Source organism: Leptidea sinapis, chromosome 33, assembly GCF_905404315.1.
Source record: "Leptidea sinapis chromosome 33, ilLepSina1.1, whole genome shotgun sequence".
Lineage (NCBI taxonomy): Eukaryota > Metazoa > Arthropoda > Insecta > Lepidoptera > Pieridae > Leptidea > Leptidea sinapis.
The window spans coordinates 9,430,366-9,443,564 of NC_066297.1; the positions used below are offsets into that span (position 1 = coordinate 9,430,366).

The following is a 13,199-nucleotide window of genomic DNA, read 5'->3' on the forward strand; positions in this document are numbered from 1 at the left end:
CACGCCGCCAGGTGAGGAGCATAATATTCAAATCTGGGGCATATCGTGGGGTGAAGATTTGTGGCAGGAATCACGACAAACACCTCTTTGAGTCTCTCCTCGTAATCTAGCCATTCTCAGAGCATTAGATCCTCGGCAATTCCGACAGGCATGTGTTACATGGGGTCAAATGGTTCATATTTAGATAAGAGCTGACATGATAATACTGAGCCAGACCTGCGCTTTGTAAAGCTAGAATGTGGGCTGGCTTGAAGTATTACCTCGCTCTATTTATGACATTCAGTTTATTCGAAGCCAATTTGAGTTTGACTGTCCTAGAAATCTCATGACCTTATATTCCGGTACTAGGCGGGGCAATAAAGGACGAAGAAAACTCGATAACAGATAAATTTTTATCCGGCACTGGTATGTTACCGTCAGTATATACGTTATCAGCAGTACTTTCATTTACATGTAGTGTCGAAAACTAAATTTTTTCGAGGCTTGAGATTTATTTTTATGTGGGTGATTTTGGTTCCAGTTGTAAACCTCAATTTTATCTACTGTATCAATAGAAACAAAGAAGATATTACACTGGCAGATATTACTCACCAACAGAGTAATATATCCATATGCAAACCCATCGTAAAAAGTAGTAAACTCCTTCGCAATACTAAGTAAAAGTCAAATCAATAATTATTTAAATGAATCTTCTTTAAAACTGGTTTGAACCTGTTTACCTTTCACAAGGCCAGTAACTCAAGAGTTTAAAACTCAATAAAAGTTTTATAGAAGCATCAATACATTTTGTGGGATTTTATGCGAGTTTAATGTGCGAATTTTAATTATACTACTGTTGTTTTTTTTATGTAAATAGGACACAATAGGACTAAACGCGTTAGTTTGTAAGTTAGAAAGAAAAAGTACAACCTGATAGCGGCGGATTATTTTACACATTATAATGAAATCGTAACAATGTATAAATATTGAATGTTTTTTTAAAGAATGTCAAAGTCAGAAAAGTACTTTAAAGAATTTTTGTCTGTTTGTCCGTTGACGGTTTGCTTGTATTTATGTCCAGGTACAATCTTTGGACGAGAAAGGCAAAGGATTGATGTATTCGAGATGTGTTCAAAGCGAATGTTAAGAATATATTGGACGGTCATACGAACCAATGCGTCGATCCAGAACCAGCTCCGAATAAAAACTCGATTGTCCACCATATACATCAACATATTCTCTCATATTTTGGCCAGACAATGCGCAGAGGCGAAGAAAGTTGGTAAAAAATAATTAGGGTTGGAAATACCCAAAGCAAATTCTCCAACAAAGTGGGTTGGCCAAATTAAAGAATCGACAACCAAATTCTCCACTGATGTAACAGACGCGCTAGACAGAAACCGGTGCAGGCAGATCATCTGCTCTAGATGCAACCTTAATACTGACCAGGATCCTCAGACATGAGGGACTGACCCCAGAAAAAAAGATGTGCAGGTAAAAAAGTACCGAATAGATTTAATAAAAATTTTACATGAATACAGAGACAGAAAAATAGGGACGATATAATATAGGCTAACGGCTGTTCCCAATATACTATCTACAGATAGAGATAAATTACTACCTTCTCCTGTCAGTAATTAGCTGTCAAAAATCTGAAGCTGTCCCAATAGGTATACCCGATAAGTCATTCTTATCGCCTTACATTGGGACGCGTGAATTGCAATGTCCATACAAACTTTATATCGCTGGTGAGCTATACGTCGTCCCATTGACAGACAGCGTGCACGTATAAGGTGATATGATACCGTCGATAAGTTTATTGGGATAGAAAAGTCAACGATAGTTACAATTTTTATCTCAAGTAAGAGACAGATCGAATATTGGCAACGGCCGTTAGTAAATATTATCAAGCTAAATAATGCAGATATTGTATGTGTCTGCTTATAGCTTCTACGCGGAGCACGTCGCGGGCAACAGCTAGTTTATGATAAATTCTTTAGAGTTAGGCAATAGCTGAAGCAAGAAATGTTGTAAAATATTTGTTCCATTTCTATTAATTTGCATTATATTTGTATCAAGGTGAACGAGACACCAATCACCGATTATTAATGAATCTTTCTTTCTTTCTAAAAGACTGAAGGTTACTTACAAAAGCTCACTTAGAACTATCATTATATTATTTCAGGCCCACATTATCGTTGGAACGTGAAGCAAGTACCCCTCTCACCTCCTCGCACTGTCCTGTTATGTCAGTACGGTTTGCAATTTCATTACCGTTTTAAAACATGTCGTGATAATTTCGTGCTATCACTGCTTTGTTTTTTGAAGTTTTTACTGTTTTGACTTGTATTGTTATGTAGTTTCTGTTATTATAATCAGCATCACAATACCTTTACTTCAATCAATAATACAGAAGAAATTAATTGTAGTTCATTTATTAATAATAATATCGTAGTAATGATTGTTTTGCACACCGTAACAAAGCGACGATGTGACGTCATTGACGTTAGGGCCAGAGATAATGTAACCTAATTACTACCCGTATTTGCTGTTGAAATATTTTTGTTGTTATTACTAGTGTTAGCCATGTATAATATTTTTTGTTACTAACATACGACGTGGCTTATGTAAGAAATAGGTATATACAAACATTTCATTTTATTATAAGCATAGGTTTTTCTTTGATTGACGCTAATGTTATACATTTAAATAAAACTCTTTTTAAAGGATTAAATCGCGTGTAACCGTGTTTCTACATGAGATTTTGTGTAAAATTTACATTTTTATTATTATTTTCTCGAAACGTCGGGCTTACTTAAAAATAGAATAATAATAATAATAATGTAACTTTTAAAAAGTCACCACATCCTGTTCACGAGACGCACGCTCCGACATCGTCAACTTCAAGCTCACCTTGTACGACCTCATTTGCCTCGATATATCCCTAATCCTGGGCGCCTGGTATCTCATCAAGTCGCACGCTAAATATATGCGCATATGACGTCGAGTAGCGGAACCGCTCGTGTGAAGAAGAAAAAGGCAAGTATGGCAAGATCGTAGAATGTTAGATCACAACCTCGAACATCTGATGGTTACTGGGAAGGTAGACGGACAACGCCCCAGAGGTCGCAGCCCTATAAGATGGTCCGACCAAATCAGCACATCTCTGGATACCGGACTTCATGACGAACTGCACGTAGCGAAAGACACACACAACTTCTGTCAAAAAGTTGAACCCTTAGAGAAATCACGACCCTCAGCAATGAGGATAACGACGCGATAAGGAGGAGTCAAGTTCGTGGCATATAAAAGTGCAAAATCTCTGTCTAACCTTTTGGAATACAAGCGTGATTGTATGTATGTATAGATATACATAGTTCATTATGATAAAGTTTAAAATCTTTTTATCGACCTTGATGCTATTTGCTTAACTCTGTACACTCAGTGTTAAGTAATATGATCTTAAGCACAGCGTAATTCATTATAATATGAACATCAGCTACTTGCGATGTACCTTTTACAAATAATTTTAGGAATACTTATCTCAAATATGGTGTTAAAGGTTATTTATTACAAGTGTAGTTATTTTAAAAGTCAACAGAAATTCAGTACATTTTTTTGTCAGTGGTATCGTTTATCACCAGGCTCCTTTGCAAAGAATGCCGGCTAGGTTATGGGTACCACAACGGCGCCTATTTCTGCCTTGAAGTAGTAATGTGTAAGCATTGCTGTGTTTCGGTGTGAAGGGCACCGTAGCTAGTGAAACTACTGGGAAAATGTCTCAATGTAACCAGCGCAGTTGTAGTGCCGCTCAGAATTTTTGAGTTTTTCAAGAAATCTGAGCGACACTGCATTATTATGGGCAGTCCGTAGAAATTATCATCAGCTGAACGTCCTGCTCGTCTCGTTCCTTATTGTCATAAAAAAACACTTTAAAAGTTAAAAATGTACTGCAATGTTACTATAATGCTATTAGGTATCTCGATATAGACTAAAAATTTTCGAAATCCAGCCAATATCGTCCTTATGTGACATCAATTTTGTGTCACACATTTAACGCATCTTGTTTTAATAATTTCGTAACTGACAAAATTTTGAAAGTTCACACATATGTAAGCGCGACCTCTTTGGCAGCGCTCGTGGCAAACTTGATTATGAATACACGTGACGAATACTAGACTACTTATTGTATTGTAAAACTCTAATTCAAATGTTTTATTCATTCATTCATTTATTGAAACTCAAAACTACTACCTATTCGGAAATGAGTACCTCAGAGCTGGTAACAACGGGCGCAACAAACTCAGCAGGCTTTTTTTTGTAATAAAATTTCGATGTAATCAAATTAATAATTTAAATATCCTGATGGCGGTCAAATACATTTCGACTTAAATGACTTTCACCTTCATTAAGACGATCCTAATATTACAGTATCATTAAAACAACAGGGTCGAAGAGTAAAAGTCTCTGTATTGCCTACATTTGAGTTCAATGTTGAAATGTAAGTCAAATAAAAAATTTCTTTTTTTCCGATGCTATAAATGATATCAGATTTATCGTTTAGATATCATTATTAAATAGAATATTTAAAGATTCAATCCATACATGATGGGCACTAAAAAACGTAAAAATAGACAAAAATTATAATAAGTAAATATTATAGTTATGAGTTTAATGTTTCAAGCTACGTATAAGGTCAGTGGTCAACTGGAATGGATATGTTTCAAGCCACACTTGACGTCAGATAATGTTACTTGATCGTAGATATTACTCTAGAGTCTAGCCCATTAACGGCCGTTTTCATTAACATAATCCTAACCTAATATATCCTTAGTTTAACTTACTAAAGGTAAGATAAATCTATCCTTTTACGCTTACTTACATTTCAATAACCTATCGACATAAAGCATTGGACTATCGGCCGTTTTCAATATCCCATCTATCCTTACTTTAACTTACTAGAGGTAGACAAATCTATCCTTTTACGCTTACTTACATATCAATAACCTATCGACATTAAGCATTAGACTATAACTATATTGGACATAACTATGGATAGATAATCTTGTCACTAAACGGTGACAGCAATGTATCCGTAACTAGAGATACGTTATTGAAAACGGCCGTTAATGAACTTCTATAGTGAACAAAGCGAATTCTAAATGTACTATCGAATCATCAATACGTGTTACTTGATGATACGAGTAGGTGATGTTATTTCATCGTATACTTGTATTTCAAATTATTCTCAAAACATGCAACTCTTCTCAAGGGCTTTATATTTATTATCAAATGAACAACTTTTGTCATTGATTCCAATGTATAGAACATATATAGTCAAATCACGTCATATAAAAACAAAGCCGAACTATGGAACATTCTACAAATTACAACATAATATATTTTCACTGCTTTAACTATACATTGCCGCATTTACTCCAGTTGTATAAAATATTCTTGATCAATAAGCAGCAATGTAAAATTACTGAGCTGTAAATATGTTAATTTACTGACTGCTTAGATGATTTAGGCAGCATTAACGATTAAATTCTTCCGTAAGCTTCCCCCATCATGCGACTTTTGTTAAATTGTTGGTGACGTCAGTTATTTTCGATTATATTATCTTTATATTTTAAAATCAGCTCGGTCAATATATTATGTTTCATTTAAACTAAAATTTGATCTGCGTTTCTTTGTATAAATTTAGAATAGGATATATAATATATAACTTGTTAGATACGCACGGCGAAGTAATACTCATAGTTTATAAATAAGATGAATTTTGTATTCAGATCAAATATAAAACCGTCCAATACAGGGTTTTCCCAAGATTCCGTAATTTGCATATTCTTGTATCCGGCTGATAGCGTCATTTCTTTCGTAACCAAAACCTCAACAAACAACTTCTGTTTGCTGTGAATCATTGTTCTGGCCGTGGAGACTTATTTTGACAAAAAATTTAAAATATCACATGTCTTATACAAAAAGTTAAGAGCGAGTTGACACCAGGGGTTCTGTACAATTGTACCTAATAATATATATCTATATATATAAAAATGAATTGCTGTTCGTAAGTCTCGCTAAAACTCGAGAACGGCTGGACCGATTTGGCTAATTTTGGTCTTGAATTATTTGTGGAAGTCCAGAGAAGGTTTAAAAGGCGAATAAATAGGACAATGCTGCTAAATTAAATAAAAACAACAAATTTGTCTTTCCTTTGATGTGTCCATACATAATTTCTATGAGAGAATTTATTGACGCACGGTTTGACAGTTCTGCTGTGAAACAATTTCATTACGACAGCAGGGTGCATATTTTACGATGTAATTTTCATGTTATGATATATTATTGACAAATTCATATAAAAACATTATTTTATTTATTATATACAGAATAACGTCTATCGGGTCAGCTAGTATATTATAATACTCTTACTCATACAGCCTTACAAATAGGCTTGGTATAAAGTTATACAAGAGAATTAACCAAGAATATGCAAAATGTTTACAACACTGTCAATACAAATGATAATTTTGAAGTTTTCCGAATTTCAACAAGCCTTGCAAATAAGTAGTTCAGCTAATGGTAATTGATAGACGCCTTGCCCATTACAATGCAGTGCCGCTCAGGATTCTGGAAAAACCCAAAATTGAGCGGAACTACAATTGCACTCGTCAGTCGTCACCTTGAGACGTGTTAAGTCCCATTTGCCCACTTCAAAGGAAAGCGCCTTATAGGATTTTAGATTATATACTAGCTGATCCAGCAAACGTTGTATTGCCGATATTAAAATCGTGATACAAAAGTAACTGTTGGTCGTAGATGGGTGAAAATTTGAAGTTGTATGTATTTGTAATGCTGATTCATAATTAAACAAATTTAAATAAAATGTCAAAAAAAAAAAATAGCGTGGAGCACCCTTAACATTTAGGGGGATGAAAAATAGATGTTGTCCGATTCTCAGACCTACCCAATATGCACTCAAAATTTCATGAGAGTCGGTCAAACCGTTTCGAAGGAGTTTAACCACAAACACCGCGACATGAGAGTTTTATATATATATATATATATATATATATATGTATATTAGATATTAAAACCTTATATAATTTATACGTCTAGGTAGAGCCTTATGCTGTTAGGCAACGACAGCAGGCCAGGCTTGTGCTTATTGCTTTAGTATGGCAGCTACGTCTTGAACTCGCGATACATCAGTCACTAGTATGTGTTCATTGCTGAAAATAGAGGTTAACAGTTGTCCGCTATTTTTTTAGACGTGTTCACAGCTATCACAGTCTATCTATACGTATGAACTATATAAAATTAAACCTTAAAAGTTTTAAAATAAAATCATTTGCCAAGTGCCAAGTAGGTGAAGATTAGGAAGCGTTCTCGAAGGGCGATGATACGGCAAATGGATTTTTTCTGTGGTAAAAACATAAACCTGAGTCTTCCAAAGAATGATCTAAATAAAAGGCAGATACAGGTAATGTGACTAACATTAAATTGACATCAGTCCTTGACCCGTGTGCAAAGTTTTTAAGGGATAGGAAATCACGTTAAGGCGTGGACTCACTGGGATTGTAAGGGCTACAACCAATAGTACAATATTTGTGTTGATCATGTGGCTAAGCTGCAAATGGGCATTTATTTTTCTGGTTTTCTTATGTTGATTCAAAATATACATATTAAATTGAATAATTGTTCGGTTTAAGTTTTAGAAAAATACTAATTCTATTCTATTCTTTAACAAAAGAATGTTTTTATCGCTGTAAATTCAGAGACTCTTAACTCCAAAGTTTATTTTTAGGAAGCAACTTCCAAATTTCTTATTATATATTTCAAATTATATATAAATATTCTACTCGGTTCAAATTTTTCTTTGTCTTTTTCTTTATGTAATGTATTATTTGCGTGCGAATATTTTCATTGCGTTATGTTGTAATCGACTCTCTAAGAAACCAATTTTTGTGGATATTGAGGTATGACCGCGCCTTAAAAGATTCTGTTACATACCATGCTTAAAAATATGGAACGCACTGCTTGTTGTATTATCATCGGTCTTAGATAACTTTCAATTCAATCCGACATTTTAAAGTTAATGACAGCCGTGTCCAAAGATTACACACATAATTACAGGTCAAGCTAATATAAAGCGATGTATATGCTTCTACAACATGATCCCAAAAAATGATCAAAACAAATGTATTACGAAATTCAAAAGAATTGTTTAAAAGCGTCCTGTTACTATAACAGAAATGATTTTCTTAACGATACCACAGATTGGGAATGGAGTGACTGCCCCCAGGCTCCCCTCTCTGCCCCCTCATTAAATAATAAATTTTATTGTCCGATTTTACATTGTTACCAATTTTTTTATAAAAAGAAGAGGCCTGCTGAGTTTCATGCGCCCGTTATTCTCAGGTCTGAGACATCTTATTTCGAATGGGTGGGTAGTGCTTACTTTCAATAAGTTATATTACATCCTATTTTGAATAAAAATATTAGGATATTAATTCAAATGAATTTAAAATAAGCAACAATTAAACAAATTTTGAACAGTTTGGCTGTTGACTGAATTATAATTTGAATTTTTTTGAAAATATCTCTTATTAATAAATTGTAACACTTCCCATGATAAGTTCTGTTGAAGACATAACGAAGCGACATCTACACGCAACACAGCGAAACACATTCAATACGCTTTAGTCATTTTCTAAAAATAAGTTTCACACAAATATAATCATAAGAATTTGCAATAAAATGAGATCTAATAGTGTTAAATGCTTCTTATGTTTTGTGGTCATTTATTTTTAAATCTAAATCTATATTGAAGATGTTAATTTATTGTAATTTTTCAACTGTTACCTTTGGTAATACAAACAATCGGATTAATTTGAATTACATGGGGAATGATCGCCTATATCTTTATCACTCAATCTTTAAAATTTACTACTACTCGTAGGGGTCAGCCTAGCGAAACTCTCTAAGAAAAAAGCAATTCTCTCGATTGTATGAAACGTGCAGTCATTGACTGATGACGGCTATAATCTTGTAAAGACATCACGACAATCCACTACGTTTTAAGCAACTGTTCGCTTACAAACTTAGCCGGATTATACTTCGTCGTGAAAATGTAATTACTACTATTATTTCAAACTAAATTACAATTTTTACTTACTTATTACGCAACCGCCCATGGACATCCGCAACATCAGGGTTAAAGAGATGCTATCCTTTGAGTTAGGAGTATACTCTAAGGCTCAGATAGCTGACTTAGACTTTGCTGAGACTTTATTTACGTAGAACTTAGCCGAGAGTGACAAATCATGAACATGATCTTTGCATTGGCGTGTCTTAGCTAAAGTTCAGCATAATTTTAGCTGTCAAATGACTATAAAAACGAAATCAAAGATTATGCTAAGCTTACACTCAGCTAAGTTTTACTTAAGTAAAGTCTGAATATAGTCTAAGTACGCTCTATATATCTCAGCCTAAGCTTAAAGGCCTCTACGTAGTATCGGTGCGAAAAACTGCAGCTAGTAATTGAAACGTGCAGCTAAAGCCAGGCGTCAACATAATGCGGGTGATGTTTAGCATTGTGACGTAATGCCCTGTGGTCGAATTTAGCCGCTGGAATCAACCCAGCTCCTCTGAGCACTCCCCGTGATACGAGTAAATTGCGGTAGATGCAGAGAGAAAAATAATCAAAATTGTTCTTTAAATAATCCAGTGGATTTTAGTCGCAATAAAACGAACTCTCCATAATATTTTTTTTTTAACTTTTTAAGCGTATTTTTTTTTAAATTACGTTTTTTAGGAATGTTTCATCATCATTTTAAGCCCTTACTTTTCGTGAAGAACGTAGTTCTTTTAGAAATTATTATTGAGACATTTCTAACACATTAAACTTAGGCCGAAAAGAAAAAAAATAACGGGTTGCACTACGGGAGTGAAATAAGTGAAAACTTGAACATTAACGTTGTGCATTTAATTCTTAAGAATATTATGAAATGACCAGAAAATATTTTCTCACGAATTGCTTTATTTATCAGTACACACACAAAATATACAATTTATATTTCATAAAAAATTTAATGATTCAGAACCATTACAATTATTTTACATTAAAAAGTTTATCTATCAGAAAAATCAAATTTCATGCATAATTTCAACGACTGTCTTACGAATTTTCGATCAGGCCACGTGTCCTGACGCGAGTTTAACATTTTATACCCATCCCAAGAAATGTGCTCAACGCCGCTATCGAAGTTTTCACTTCAAAAACATATTTCTTACTCGGAGTATGTTCTATTAGTAAGAGACATCAACGGGAGCGAAGCGGTTTGACCTTGTAATATTTTATATTATGTATTTCTGAAAACTTGAATTTAAAGGGTATAATAAAACCTAATAGTCTATCAAATATTTACGATCACCTATAAGTCCTATAATAACAAAGAAATTGACAACAAGTTTGCTACGTTTGACCAGTTACCCTTTGTAAACACATAATGTCTTCACTGTGCATTTCAAGATTTTAGTAAGTTTCTTACCTAATATCGTTTCATGGGATGTTTTTTATGAAAGGAAAGAGGAGCGTTGCTGGCCTTTTAGGAAGGTAAACGTACTTTATTTTGAAGGTACCTATGTTATATGTGGAACTGTCCAGGAAAAATTCGCTGGGAACCCCATTCCACACATTGGTTGTACGTGGTTCCTTGAAAACCACACAGTGGAGAAATATCGCATATCCAGTTGGTATGGATGATATCCAAGTAAGTCATGGTGGATTTCGGTGGGTGGAATCAGCTCAGCAAAATGTAGACTTTATTCATCCCCATACTTTAATCTTTTTCCATGTTAAATTCTGTCAAAATTCGGTTATTGTAGGCATGAAAAGTGAGAGATAAACAAAATAAATACCATATTTTTATTATAAAATACTCCAATATTTAATTATTTCAAACCTTTATACCGAGATACTTAAAATTAAAAAGTTATCAAAGCTTATCGGAGTTTAAGTGGTTTTAATCAGATTTATAATATTTTAGTCAATTAGAGCATGTTTGTTCTTTTTTTTTATAAATCAAAACATTTTTTTTATAAAATGCCAAATTTTTTGCGTCAACATCGATTGCGTATTTGAAATTATTTTCCAGTAAATTTTACATTCAACTAAAACATATTTTGAAAAGCATAATTAATATATTATTTATATTAAATTGAACAACAACTACTATTATAAATATTAATATTTGTTTAAAGCCACTAAATTCATTGCCTGCAATAAAACACAAAAATAAGCGGGAAAATTTAAAACTCACAAAATGGCTGCCGCGATCTGTCAAACAGCACACACAACACAACACTGACTCTGTCCACAGACTATGGCGGTTATTTAACAGTTTTGTGACGTCGCATCGAGTCACTACCGAAGATGCTCGTTCAATAACCAAAGCTCTCGCATACTCATTCTTATATAGAAACGTTTATGAAACACACTTTTGACCTTACAGCGATTTAAGCGCTTAATGACAATTTAATACTGAGCCTGCTATCCCACTTATCTATATACCCCGTATAGTATTAGTATCTACCAATAATATGATTCCCTTTCAGCAAAAATTTCAAGGGTTGTAAAAAAATGCATTAAACTGTAAAGTTAACTAAGAATTTAAGAAAATATCCCGCCATACATCGAATTATAGCAGGTTTGATTCTAAAATGCATATGTAAATTTTGCTGTAGTAAAACATATGCTATGTATGTTTTGTGACCTTGCTTTTTGCTAAGCTCTGGTGTTCTAGGTCAACTGAAAGTACCCTATTTTTGTACTCATAACATCATTCATTCTGACTTTCCATCATTCATTTTGACAGATTTGCAACATAGGTTTCGTAATAGTAAAAAATCGTAAAATCTGAGGATGATGCTTTGTTAAAAAGATCTTCAAAAACCTTTTTTTTATGACAAAAAGGGACGAGACCAGCAGGGCGTTCAGGTGATAGCAATTGATACGCCCTGTCCATTACAATACAGTGCCACTCAGGATTCTTGAAAACCCAAAAATTCTGAGCGGCACTACAATTGCGCTCGTCACCTTTAGACATGAGATGTTAAGTCTCGTTTGCCCAGTAATTTCACTAGCTATGGTCTGAAGGGCTTCAGACGGAAACACAATAATACTTACACATTACTGCTTCGTGTCTTTGCCTCTTTGGACAATGACCTCCTCCAACTGTGCCCATTTTCCACTGTCACTAACCAATCTTGACTGCTCATCAAACCCATCTACTTGTGGTTGGTTCTACTCCCTCACTTCCTTGTAAACCAGTACATTATAGTTTTAGATCATTTTTCATTTCCCCTGGTTGTATGCCCTGTACAGAGTACACTTTAGTTTACTGATAGTTATAGTTTTATACTTAGACCATTTATACGTCTAGATAGACAGCTGTGAAAACGTCGAAAAAATTGAGGTTGACTGTTAACCTCTATTCTGAGCAATGCACGCACAGTAACATAACGTTACATACAAATCGCGAGTGCAAGACGTAGCTTGTCACGCACACTAGAGTAATCAACCTGACCTATTTTAATCGGTTGTCGGGCAGCAAGAGTTTCATATTCTGTCTAACGGCCGTTACCAATATACTATATACAGATAGAGATAAATTACGACATTCTACTGTCAGTAATCTGAAGCTGTCCCAATATACCCGATAAGTCAATCTTATCGCCTTATATTGGGACGCGTGAATTCCAATTTCCATACAGATTCTATCTTCTATCGTGTACGGATAAGGTGAGTTATCGTCGATGAGTTTATTGGGACAGGAAACTCAACGATAGTTACGATTTTTATCTTAAGTAGGCCGCAACCGGAGATAGACTGAATATTGGGAATGGCCCTTAGTTGTTTTTCTGTTTGTATTATAAAATAATTACTGCTTATAATTGTATTAAGCTAACTAACATTATTGTTGATTTACAATGAATTCAAGCTCTAATGATCGATGCATCCAATATATAATTTATATATTTTATACAGTTTATTTCTTATTAGTTTTTATGAAATATGTCATTTTTAAAACGCTTTTCAACTCGCGGGGGCGAAAAACGGCCCATAGAGAGCCGCTTTGCTACATTGAATGTAAGAGGAAGGATCTTAGCAAGTGGAATGAAGTGGCCTCTGCCTACCCCTACGGGAAAGAGGC

The 13,199-nt window shown here is 34.3% G+C and overlaps 1 protein-coding gene across 1 annotated transcript in view; it reads right to left on the reverse strand.

The window, feature by feature from the left end:
* The window catches only part of LOC126974696 (uncharacterized), a 72,591-nt gene extending 61,126 nt beyond the window's left edge, over positions 1 to 11,465 (reverse strand). Inside the window, exon 1 of the mRNA XM_050822269.1 lies at positions 11,307 to 11,465. The gene's annotated coding sequence lies outside the window, so the exon portion shown is untranslated. The remainder of the gene's footprint in view (positions 1 to 11,306) is intronic.
* Between the last annotated feature and the right edge of the window lie 1,734 nt (positions 11,466 to 13,199).